Here is a 13,733-nt window from a genome sequence, read left to right on the forward strand (position 1 = left end):
ATGTATCTAATAATTCTCATAATGATGTAGCAGGTGTGGTTTTTTCCTCAAACATTTAAATTCAGATGTGCAATAAATATAATTTTATTTCTCTAATGAACTTTTTTCTACAAATCTCCAGTTCATCCAGAAGTGGAAAACATAAACTGATCAATTAAGGAATTTGCAGAATTAATTCAAAATATATTTATTCAATTTAAGATTTTCACCATCACTTCCTCTCCAAGGTGATATTTAATTCTGGATGCCTATATTGGTAAAACTTTGCAAGATTCTGTAGCCATGATAAATAACCCTGAAATATCATTGGCTTATCATATAAATGCTTATTTCTGCTGTGGGTCAGACCACTTTCTTCCAAATGCCTTAGGAGAGCAGAATAGCTTCATCCTATGGCTCATCTATCTCGCCATGTTACCTCTATGATTGCCATAACAGAAAAAAGAATGGGGGAGGGGGGAGGGGTCAAACAAGGGCATTTCTCTGCCACAGCCCAGAGGGATATGTCGCTTCTGCTCACAGTCCATTGGTTAAAACTAGCTACTTGGTGCTATCGAAGTTCAAGGGAGCTACGAGAGTACATAGTAAGGAGAATATTTTTTCTCTTTTTTTAAATAATTTTTTTATTTTTCAATCATAGTTGGCCTACAATATTATATTAGTTTCAGGTGTACAACATAGTAATTAATTAGACATTTATATAACTTACACAGTGATCACCCTGATAAATCTAGTACCCATCTGACACTGTGCATAGTTATTACAATATTATTGACTGTATTCCCTATTATCTTTTACATCCCATAACTATTTTGTAACTACCAATGTATACTTCTTAATTTATGCCCTTTTTTCTCCCACCTTCCCAGCCCTCTCCCATTTGGCAACCTTCTAAATGTTCTCTGTATGTTTCTGTTTTATTTGTTTATTTTGTTATTTAGATTCCACATGTAAGTGAAATCATATGGCATCTGTTTTCCTCTGATTTACTCCACTCAGCATAATACCCTCTAGGTCCATCTATGCTGTTGCAAGTGGCAAGATTTCATTCTTTTTTATGGTTGAGTAATATTCCATCATGTATATGTATCACCTCTAATTAATCCATGCTGTCTCTTGTAGGCAGCACATGCAAGAGTCTTGTTTCCTTATCCATTCAGCCACCTATCTTTTGATCGGAGCACCTAATCCATTTACATTCAAAGTAATTGTTGATAGATATATAGTTATTGCCATTTTATTATTCATACTTTTTATCTTTTTTTCTTTTTTTTTTTTTCTTCTTATAGCAGTCCATCCAGTGTTTCCTGTAATACTGGCTTGGTGGTGATAGACTCCTTTAGCTTTTTCTTGTCTGGAAAGCTCTTTATCTGTCCTTTGATTCTAAATGATAGCTTTGCTGGGTAGAGTAATCTTGGTTGTAGGTCCTTGCTTTTCATCACTTTGAATATTTCATGTCACTCCCTTCTGGCCTGCAAAGTTTCTGTTGAGAAATCAGCTGACAGACTTATGGGAGCTCCCTTGTAGGTAACTAATTTCTTTTCTCTTGCTGCTTTAAAAATTCTCTTTTTGTCTTTAAACTTTAACATTTTAATTATGATGTGTCTTGGTAGCGGCCTGTTTGAGTTCATCTTATTTGAGATTTTCTGTGCTTCCTGGGCTTGTATATCTATTTCCTTCATCAGGATAGGGAAGTTTTTCATCATTATTTCTTGAAGCAGGTTTTCAATTACTTGCTCTCTCTCTTCTCCTTCTCGTCCCCCTATGATGCGAATGTTGGTGCACTTGGTGTTGTCTCGGAGGCCTCTTAAATGATTCTCATTTATTTGGATGGCTTTTTGTTGTTGTTGTTGTTGCTATTCTGATTTGGTGTCATCTGCTTCATCTAATTTACTGTTGATTCCTCCTAAAGTATTCTCCATTTCAGTTATTGTATTTCTGATTGGGTTCTTTCTATCTCCATTCTTATGTTTTCTATGTCTTTGTTAAAGTTCTTACTTAGTTCCTCTACTCTTCTCCTAAGTTCATTGAGCATCCTTATAACCAGTGTTTTGAACTCTGAATCTGGTGGCTTGCTTATCTCCAATTTATTTAGTTCTTTATCTGGAACTTTGTTCTATTCTTTCATTTGGGACATGTTTCTTTGTCTCTCCATTTTGGCTGCCTCCCTGTGTTTGTTTCTATGCATTAGGTAGGGCTGCTATCTCTCAGTCTTAGTAGAGTGGCCTTATGTAGTAGGTGTCCTGTGGGGCCCAGTGGGGCAGTCTCTCTGGTGACCTGAGCTGGGTGCTCCAGATGTGTCTCTCATATGGGTTGTGTGTGCCCTCCTGATGTAGTTGCTGTTTGCACATCAATAGGAGGGACTGACCCTCGGGCTGATTTGTTGTGAGGACTGGCCGGTGACTACAGTGGAGGAACTGTTGTGCAGGGGCCGACCCTATAAAACAGGATTTGCTTTAGCAGGGCTCTGCTGTCTGCCCAGTCTGCCCTTTGGATGTGTCATTTTGGATCGGCCCTGGGTGGTGCTCCTGCTCAGACTTAAGCCAGCCATCATGCAAGCAGGCTGATATCTCCTGGTTAGGGGGTGCCTGCCACAGGCTAAATTCAGCTGCAGCCTGTGCCCTGCTTGGGGCGACCTGGCATGAGACACCAAGAATTCCACAGATGGCCACCACTCACACTGGGTTTGGATGTACATTGTGAGGGTAAACTACGAACTGAGTATGGCTGCCAGGCTTGTGGCTACTCTGTGAGATGTATGGGGCACACTGAGATCAGATGCTGCTTGTTTAGGTTTTCTGAACTTTTGAGAGATTTTAGGAAAGTCCGCAGCATGGGCCAAGACAGGCCATTTGTATGGAAAATCCACTGGAAGCAGCTTGGGTGGGCCGGCAAGATAGGTGGGGCAGCCTCTCAGGGAATCATCAGGGCGGGGCAACCATTGTTAACCTAGTTGATGGAGAGTCAGATATGGCACCTGCCTAGGTCTGAATGTTGGGTGGGGGGAGCTCAGCAAAGGAATCTCAACAAAGGAACAGTGGCCTCTGACAGCACTTCTGTCTGGGAGAAAGCTGCCCCACCAGCCCTCTCCCTAAAGCCAGACAATTCAGTTCCTCCCAGTATGTCCCTGTTACCTTCTGAACTGCTTCCCCAGTGCTGGCACTCAGAGCAAGTTCATCAGCAGGTAAGTTCATGCACTGGCCCTTTAAGAGGAATGCCTGGGACTCCCGCAGCCCTGCATTTCACTCAGCCATTAAGTTCTGTTGATTTTCACATCCAAATTTTGTGGGGTCCTCACTTCTTGGCACTGGAACCCTGATTTGGGGAGACTGGTATTGGACTGGGAATCCTTATTCTTCTGGGGGGGACCTCTGCAGCTGAGCTATCCCTCCTGATTCTCAACTGCTACACATGGATGTGAGACCAGCTATTTCCATGTCTGTGCCCATCCTACCAGTCTCAAGCTGACTTAGGTTTGTCTTTGGTTGTAGAACTTGTGTTCAGCAAGACTTCAGGTGATTTTTAATGATGATTGTTCTGTAGTTTAGTTGTAATTCTGATGTGTTTGTGAGAGGTGGTGAGCATAGTATTTACCTACTCCCCCATTCTTGACCAGAATTTTCCATAATTTTTTTGACACATGGTTGCTATAGCATTATGGCAATAAAAGGAAATGTCTGTCTAGTCCTTAGCCAGTATCTGTGATGGTATCTGTTAGAATATGCACTATAAATCTAATTGTTGGTAACTAACAACTGTGAAAATACAGCTCTTACCTTATAATTTATTCTTTCTTCCACTGAGATGTCAACATTCCCATCTGGCATACAGCCATTTGGTCTAATGCCTATCCCACTATCATATGCCCTTAATGTGACCATGGTCCTCAGACTCTCCTGCAAATCCCTGGACTTTTCTAGAGGCAACATTAAAATTTGCTTGCTCATACTACTATGAGAGTTGGTTCTGGTACTTGAGGTTTCCCATGCTGACTCATCTACCCTGTGACCCCCAATCTAAGGAAAAGTAAAATTCTTGGAGGTCCTTTTTTAAGGTTTGAGTGAGTAATTGTTTATATTTCCAAACTTGACATAAGGGAGAGTGCAGAACAAAATTATATTTCTACGAATAAAATCAGATTCTACTAATGTAATTTTCCTCTTTATCTTACATCTTCCTTCTCAGGTCTAAGGAGTTTTATAGATTAGAAAGTGGGATAGGTGGGAAAGGATGAGTTTTGTGAAGGATTGTTTCTATCTAATCAATATTTTTCTAAAGGCCAAATTTTTTTATTTTTCTAGTTCTGTTCCCCATGGTTACAAGGAGGTCTACTAACTTATAGTGTGAAGAAAAGTTCCTCACTGGGGAAAAAAATGTGGGAACGGGAAAAAAATCAATCTATGTGCTAGGTAGTGTGCTAAACAAATCACAAACATTATCTCCCTTAATATTTATAAATTATAAGGTAAGAGCTGTATTTTCACAGTTGTTAGGTTCTGATGATGGTGGGACATAATAAATGACCCCCATAAAAATGAAAGGCAGAATTCTTTATTACTTACAGTTGTGTCAGTGGGTGAACAGGCTGCTATGCAGGGCTACACAAGGGGTTGCACCTGAGAAATGGGTAACAGCAAATTGAAACTGAATGGCAAACCAGGTAAAATTAGGTATGTTTTGTAGGCTTCTAGTACATTGCATATTTTTAATAATTTTGCTGACTTGATGAAGAAAAGGTTGTCCTAGATGTTTGCCATATGGGGCCTCTTGCAGTTAGTTGGATGTGTGCATTGTAACCCAGAAGTCTTGGAGTCTGACGAAGGAAAGTGTTGGAGTGTAGGTTACAGATGTCTTGCCAGGAGCATTGAGTTTTTAGCCATTATCTCAAAACTAGGTCAAGACAGTACTTAGGAAATTCATTACATGTTGTAATGGTTCCTCCTTTTCAGTGAAAGTAATTGAAATGTAGGATTTTTAAGTTCCTTAACAGAAATCACACAGCTAGGAGATCAAGGTCCACCTGGATCTTGGCTATACTGCCTCACTAAATGACCTGTTATTTCATGCATTTATTTTAGTAGGTCTTCATTAGGCTTTCTTTTCACTCTTCAGTTTGGATCTTTCCTCTCCTCTATCTTGCACACTGTATTTTGCATGACTGCTGAGAGCTATCAGATGTTAAGTTTCTGTACATTCACCTCTCCAGAGCCTGTTGGCCCACATCTACTTTATCTTGGCTCATTCTACTTTTCAAATTCCCAGTGCTTGGTACCTACTTGTCTCCTGGAGTTTCCAGGCAGAGGAAGAAGGTGCTGAAAAGGAAGGTGAGAAATTGTACTTACGTTATTTCAAAAATAAATTTAAAATATTATATTAATAAAATTATTGTGTTTATTAACATTGTAATTCTGGTAAAAGAGCATCTTGGTATCCAATGGGTTACATAAAGGTTTTGTTTTGTAGGGCAATTTTAAAAGCACTTTACTGTTAGCAATAGGAATAGAATTACTTAGCATTCTCCGAAAATGATTGACCTCACTCATGTTATATGCTAGATGTCTCCTTTCAGTGAATGACAGTTCAACTAGTGATCATTCTGAAGGCACTTAAGACTCCAATAATCAGATGGGTCAACTTTACTATAGTGTAAAAACTATGAATTTTTGTTTTAGTGCTATCTAATTGTATGAACTAATTCAAAAACTGTATAGGTCGAAGAATTATGATAGAATATTTTGATAACTTCCTTTCAGAATAGAAAGGACATTGCAGTACAGGTAATAACATTGATCTGAATTGAACTGGAATTCTAACTAAATTTGATATCAGTCCAGCCATTGTTGTCAAATAATAGATAACATAGTTCTAATTGGATTCTCTGCTGTTTCCTGCCTAGTCAGATGCTCAGCTTGACTTTTACGGTAAAGGAAGAAGAGAAAATATTGGAAAATAGGTCTGATAGTATCAACCGGAGGAATGAAGCAGAGAGAATTTAAAGTTTCTTGGAATAAAGATAATAAGCCTTCTGAAATCTTTGAAATAAGTTAAAACAAAATAATTCCAAATTAACTAACGTGATTGAAGATATTCTTTTCAAACATATTAATTTTCTTTTCTTTTTTAATTTAGTCTCCTGAAAAAGTAATAAATTTATTTAAGAATAATGATTATAAATCAAATAATCATTTTGATAGTGAAAGCCCATTATTATACTTTGATTCATAAGAGTTCAAATTCCAAGTGACTAATAAACAAAACTATGCTGTGCAGTCATCCACCCCATTATTTCATTTCAGTAAACTCCCAGAAATCTAAATAGTTGGAAAAATTTGTCTATTCTCTCAACTTTAGATATGGTCCTAGGAGGAGACATGAGAATAGCCTGTGTGCAAAGGAGAAACAAAGAAACATAAATGGTCAATGTTGATTGTTTTTCAGTAGATAGGTCTACAGCAATAGCTACAGTGTATGTTACCAATAAGCTTTATGTCTGAAGCATAGTATACAAAATATTAGAATATCTCAGAGATGTTCAACAAATGATTAATGATCTAGAAATTCTTTCTTATGAGGAAAAGATAAAAGAATAAAATTTACAAAGCCAGAGACAAAAGGTTGAGGAGGGAATTAATAAACCTTCAGATACAAGAAGCCATTGGATGAGTGACAGTGAAAATCAGTGACCACATCTCCTAAATAATTGCCCAAAAGCAATTGACACCAAAGAACCAATAGAACCAAAGCAGCTTCCAAGAGCCTAGGCAGTTTGGCTTCCCTCTGTTGGTTTTCTCTACAGCCACCACATTCATAGTCTTCTATCCGGGCCCCTCTCTGGCATTCCCTATTTTCTTCAGGATGAAAATCTCACCACCGTTTATTCTGCTCTCTAGTTCATAGTATTAGTCTTTTGCTTCACAAATGTCTCAGCTCTGGCTGTAGGAGTGCAATTCCTCACAAGACAAAAAGAGGCATCCATTGAGATGAGCTCTTAGATTCAGTTGCTCAGGCGAACTCCAGACAAATATTAAATGTCATCGTGGTAGGAAATAGAAATGGCAACACAGACTGTATGATGTTGGAGTTCTGGGTGGAATAGAGAAGTTATACTTTGGGGTCTGACTACCACCCTGAAATTTCCTGACTCACTAAAAATAGTCTCAATACTCGATAATAGGATGTATTCACAGCTAAGGTTTATTATACTTTTGCTATATATACTATAGCAAAAGGAGCAAGAGCCATAGGAAAAAGGCATGTTTTAGAAGGAGTCCAGATAAGCCAAGCACAGCTTCTCTGTCCTTCCCTTTTATTAATCATATAAGATGCACGTGTCTATCTAGCTGGAAAATGTGGAAATGCATGCAAAGCTTCTCTGCCCAGGGAAGCCTGTTCAAGTCTCAGGATCCAAGGTTTTTACAGAGGACTGATCATGTAGGTACATCCTGCTAGGCAACCAACCATAGTAACTGAATCCCAACAGTGAAACCAGGAACATGACCAATTTTCATACTTGCATAAATCAATACTGACAAGTCCTGACAAGCTGGTACAGCATGCCCTATTGCTCCAGGTGTACATAACAACCACGAAAAACAGTTTGAGGAACACATTCCCAAGAGTTAGCCAAGAGTCAATTATGCTTCCAAGCTCCCCTGGAAACATGCAAGGAGTGAGCAACCAGACCTGATACGCTCTTTCCTCACATCTGTGTTGACATGTTTGGGGGTAGGTTGGGAATGTAAGCCAATGATTTCATTCCCTGCTTTCCCCTCCCCCATCCATTAGGAAGAAGGTGATATTATCCTTTGATGCTCTATAACATGGCAGGTGTGACCCCTAGGAAATCTTTATTGTGCTGCTTGGGAACAGTTAACTAGGGAAAGGTGTTATGAGGAGATGCTTTGTCTTTTTTTCAATAAGTGGATGGAGTCAGGAGGTCAACTTTGTATTGAAATCCTTAAAGCAGGATAAGCCAGGCAGGTTGCTCTTTCCAGGCATGATGAGAATGTCCCAGAAAGTCAGCAGGTATACCACAAAATCAATACATTAATTATCTTGGGCAAGTTGTTGTTTAAAATACTTTAGTTTTTATTTTACAAATCATATTTATTGGAGAAAATGAGAAAATTCAGAAGCAGAGAATAAAAATTAAAAAGTAATATGATATTATTTCATATACACATCATTAAATGCACACAGAATAATTTGTAAATATAGGATTATTTGCTATATGTTTTATCAACTTTCTTTCCCCCTTAAAACATATCACGATCATTATCCAGATCCATAAATATTCTTTTAAAAGTTTGTTTATAATAGTTACATATTCTTCTGTTGTCTGAAAGTATTATATTTTTAACCAATTTTTTTATTGATGACATCTACATTGCTCTGTCTTTTCATGTACATCATACATTATTTTTTTGCGACAAATTTCTAGAGGTAGAATCAATCAGTGTGCACATTTTTTTAATGGACTATGAAAAAATGTTTTCATTTGATGTGATTTGCATGTCTGGCTTTGGGGGGTCTTTGTGGACAAATTTACAGTCACTTAAGACAAAATAACAATCCACAGGGGACTACTTTTGCCAGTTCAGTTCTCAGATCTGTGTGTAAGTGTTGCTAAAGATGATGACTTTGATCTCCCTTGTCATAGAGACAATGTTTTGACATTTGATGGGACTTGGAAGATTTCTCTATTGCAGGAAACATCCTCATCCTCATCCTCACTGGCAACATTTTATCCAAGTGACACTAATTTTGATTTTATTCCAGTACCAGAGAAGTGAGCAAGGGATAGATTATTAGGCAAGAGAAAACTGATCTGAGATGGGAGGTCAAGATGTTGTTCCATATAAAATTGTTTTTAACACAGGAATCCATTGAACAGAGAAACAGATTATGAAGCCAGAGAAATGTCTTTTCCTAATTTGAATTACTTCATCCTCCACCACAAATAGTAGTTCAGGAGTTGCCTTAGTTATTTGTTAGAACCTTGTGATTTTCCCTTGGGGGTTTGAAACACATTGCTTCAGCATTCTCCTGATAGTTCTTAAATAAGCCAGCTGGCATTGGTGCTACTTTGTGCTAGGATCCCTTCTTTTATTTTCCTTCCTGCCCCCACCATCAAAGATGCTGTTGTTGCTGCAGTAACTCAGAAAGGATAACAGATTATTCTTAATCTTCTATTTTAAAAAGCATGGAGATGTAATAGCTGCACTTTGAAGACCAGGTTCTAACATTTACTTACACATTTTTAAAATTAAGCTATATTTTATATGTGTGTGTATATATATATATATATATATATATATATATATATATATATACACACACACATATATAATGCAATTATCTTCACTTTTCCTCTAACAGTCTTAGTGACTTAGAGCTCCTTAAGAATTAACATCATTTATTCTCAACAAAAAATCAAGCCCCACATCAAAAATTATAATGTATATTTGAAATACCATTGAGACCCTAATATCCATTTGAAAGGAGTTAGTGATGAATTCACCAGCTTTTCAAGCGACCACTGACTTCTTCCATTCTATCACCTACCCTTTTCCAATAGTAGCCACTGTTACTATTTTTATATTTATTTTCTCATATTGATAACCATGCTTTGAATGCAATTAAAAAAAAAAAAAGCATCAGTTGAAGAATGTAAGATGAAAAAACTTCTAAAAGATCTAACTCATTTGGACATTCCCACTAACGGTATGTATCAAAAGGGCTTTGAAACAAAATCTGAGGGAAAGTAAGACTCTATGATATGGGAGCTACTCAAACTCTGTTGGGGCCTTTTTCCAAGAAGGCTAAAGGGAAATCTGTTTTTATAATAATTTTTAGTTATTGAGTAGGCATTAATTATTTATAGCATAGAGATGAGAAATAATAATTTTGACACAAGAGGGTAAATGCTTGTAAAACAGTCTGCGAACCAAGGATATAAGAACTAAAGAAGCCCCTATAATTACCTAATTATCAAAATATACTGTTAAGATAGAAACACCACAATAGCTTTTAAGCCTGATAAAACCACCTAACTCCCTGGCCAAATTAGAGAAAAGGGAAGCTACGGCTTTTAACTGCAAAGTTGTTTTGCAAGTAAAGGTGGTGGTTCCTTTATGTTTTAGCTAAGTGTATTAGATTGCAGTGAATCCATTTGTATTTCTCTTGGGGCATTAGCTGTATAGATAAAAATCTTCCGAGGCAAACTTTTTATTTTAATGCTATGAGTTTTGGCAAGTCAAATGCCCTAAGTCTAAATGCTTGAACACTTCAAACAAACTCTCTCAATAAATGTGTAATCTGGACGCAGGTGAGCATTTAATATTTAGTGAGAAAAAGTAAAGGTCATTTAGCTCTTCAAGGCATATTTTTAAATATTCCAATTTCCCTAGGTGCCAACTATTTGTTTCTTGAATGACTTCAATATTTTACATTCACTAGCTTGGAAAGGTCATTTTCTAGAAATTGAATTCTCTTATCTGGAAATGTCCATGTTTCTCATTGTTTATTTGGAATATAAGATTATGTTAACTTGCATGTAACATGCCAGAAATAGATGTGTGTGCTAACTTACACAAAGTTCACAGCTCGTAGTTGTATGATGGATGAAATTTATGACTGCTTTCCATGTCTTTATAGTTATCTCTGGTCAAACACTGGTTTTCAAACTTTGTTTCTTTAGTCATTGGACATTCCACTGTTAAGTTGACACACAAAACAAAATCTTCATTAATTCCATATTCCAATATTTTTTATATGCACATGCACACACACCCCAAAAAGAAAAACATAAGCAAGCACAAGATTTTACTTATTTAAACATTTATACTATGTTTTTAAAAATGTGTTTTGAAAAATGAGATGAGATGGGATTTACCCTTCTTAAAAATGCATTTCTATAGTCTGTAGAACTTGTATTTGCAAAACAGTTGATAAAAATGTTCTTTTGGATTTTACACGAAGGGAGGTACAGGCATCACGAATGACACGTATGATGTAGATCAGATGTGGCTTCTTTCTTTTCTGTTCAACTGAGGTTGGTTTCTCCTTAGGTTTAGGGACTATTTTCTTGCAGGCCCATCTTATTAAGTTTCTTGGTTAGACCCTGCAGCCTCTTTTCCTTTTGCTCCCTCTTTTCCTTTAGTTTACACTACTTTTGTCTAAAGATTTATATTTCCCTGCTGCCTCTTTGGCCCATCTCTCCTTGGGCTCTCCCTTTACTGCCCCTTCAGCTGACTTGACTCTTCCCTTGGACCCATTGGCAGTGGTTGTTAAAGGACACAATATTGCCGAAGCCTTTAAGAACCTGGGCTGCCTAGGGCACTGCCACTACCCTTGTTTTTTCAATAATACCGTTTTTGGTTTTATGTTTCCTGATACAAAATGTCTTTGGAATCAAGTAGTCATTAATATTGAGTCCCTTTGGTTGGTAAGAGAAATAGATCCCCTTTAATCTCTACTGGGATCTGCAACTTTGAAGTATGATTCTTCTTAAGATGATCTTAGCCTATTGAATTATTTTCTCTTCCAAATAAAAATAATGTTATTTGGGTGGAGGATCCTTTTTCTAGAAAAATTCTTAAATATGAATTTTTTAACATTTCTGATCTACCTGTCTATCTGAAGGCTTATGAAGAATTACTTCCTAATAAATTCTATAAATTCTAAATCACTCCCATCCATCCCTCCTTTCCATTCCTATTTCTGTCATTCATTGTAACTTTGACCTGCAGATTTGACCTGTAGTGATAATAGCCTAAAAATTGTTTCCCTAACTTCGATGTAGAAAGCAAGAAGCCTTGGTTCTAATTCCTATTTAGTCTCTGTGTAATCATTTAGCAAATCATTTAACTCTGTTGAACCTCATTTTCTTCATAAAGGGTAGCAGAATATGCACCCCAAGATATGACTATAGGTGTTCAGGACATACCACCCTAAAATAAGCCACTTTATTATTTTGATTATTTTGAGATGTAGACACTTGAAATCATGAATTCAGGGAGACGCTTTCTCTGAACATCCTTTATCTGCCCAAAGACAGATTCTCCAAAAGGAGCTCAATTGTCATAAATGCCCATATCAGGAGTTTCATTAACCGGAGATGATTGCCTCATCACAGGAGAGAAGACTAGAAGTGAATACCATAGCTAAATTTTCTCACAAACCTCCCATCTACTCTTCCAAAGACCCACTCATCTTTCCAAAATATCATTTATTCTTCCCTAAGGGGCCTAAATCTCCCCTCCCCTTGTCCTACTAAGATGATATGTAAACCTCAATTCTAAGCCACCTGGAAGAGTTACTCATTTTTTCCTATCTCCCATGTATACATGAGATTTATATGTTAATAAAATTGTTTGTTTTATTCTTGTTAACCTGTCTTTTATTACAAGGGTCTCAGCTAAGAACTTAGAAGGGTAAGGGTAAAATGATTTTATCTCCCCTACGCTCATTTATAAAACCTTGGAGACGTATTAGATTATTGCTTCTCAACCTATTTTCCCCACTAGTCTCAACACTAGTCCCAACTGAGCTATCGATCTGGACATACTCAGCTCTTTTCAGTCATTAATGTGCAGGTGCATGACCCTGCGATGTTGTTACAATGAGGGTTCCTATTCAGAAGGTCTGAGTGAGATCTTAGATTCTACATTTCTAACAAGCATCTTGCCATTGCTCTGGTCCACTGACTGAGGCTGTATGTAAACTGTCTACTTTGTCATTGCCAAATGTGTATGCTCAGGGTTGCTTCTTCTTTTTGGAAGGCCTTCTACTCTCTATCAAGATCCTTCCTAGTTTTCAAGTCCCAGTTCAATAACATCTTCTTCACTAGGTCTTTCTTATTCACTTTCTTGATTATCCAAATAGCACACCCAATTCCTTTATATTGAACTCTTACGAAGTCATAGGATTATTTATATGGCAAGTTTTCTGCTTTCATCTCTTTTGTGAACTTCTTATCTTTGCTTGATTTTAAACACCTTGGAGATCGTTATCCATCCAACCTACTGTTCTTTATTCTACTTCATTAAGTTTAGAATAGCAGTTCTCACACTTCAGAAGCATCAGAATCATCTGGAGGATAAATATACCTAAGTTGCCTATGAAGATACTGAGTGTTAATGTAGTAAAATACAATTTTACAAAGGCACCAACAAATCAATGGTGATACTGGGATTTTAACACAGATCTTTTTGACTTTGAGGCTTATGTACTTTTCTATCCACTAAAAAAAAATTTTTATAACCTCAAGAATTTATTTTGAAAAGTAAAAATCTTTTTAAAAGCCTTGCTTATTTTAGATTGTGCCTGATTTCTCTTAGGTCCTCAGAAGGTTGTAATTTTCACAATCAACTAGAATTATCAATGACAAATGTCTTTCTAAATTCAAGGATGCTAAAATTATTCAGTCTAAAGCTATCACATGATTTCCTGAATATGCCCACTAGTGCCTGACTTAGGAAGGGCAAACCTCAGACCTACCCAGGATGAGCTGAAGTGATCACATTTTAAAGCATATAGATAAAAACCTGCCAAACTGATTCTTAGCCTCCATTCTGGGAAATATTTGCTGTATGTACAATGAGCATTCATGGTATCGGGTGTGTGTGTGTGTGTGTGTGTGTGTGTGTGTGTGTGTGTGTGTGTGTGTGTGTGTGTGTGTGTGTGTGTAAAACAAAGAGAGAAGGATTTTTCAGTCATTAATAACACCATGT

Source organism: Pteropus vampyrus, unplaced genomic scaffold (genome assembly GCF_000151845.1).
Source record: "Pteropus vampyrus isolate Shadow unplaced genomic scaffold, Pvam_2.0 Scaffold42, whole genome shotgun sequence".
Taxonomy (NCBI): Eukaryota; Metazoa; Chordata; class Mammalia; order Chiroptera; family Pteropodidae; genus Pteropus; species Pteropus vampyrus.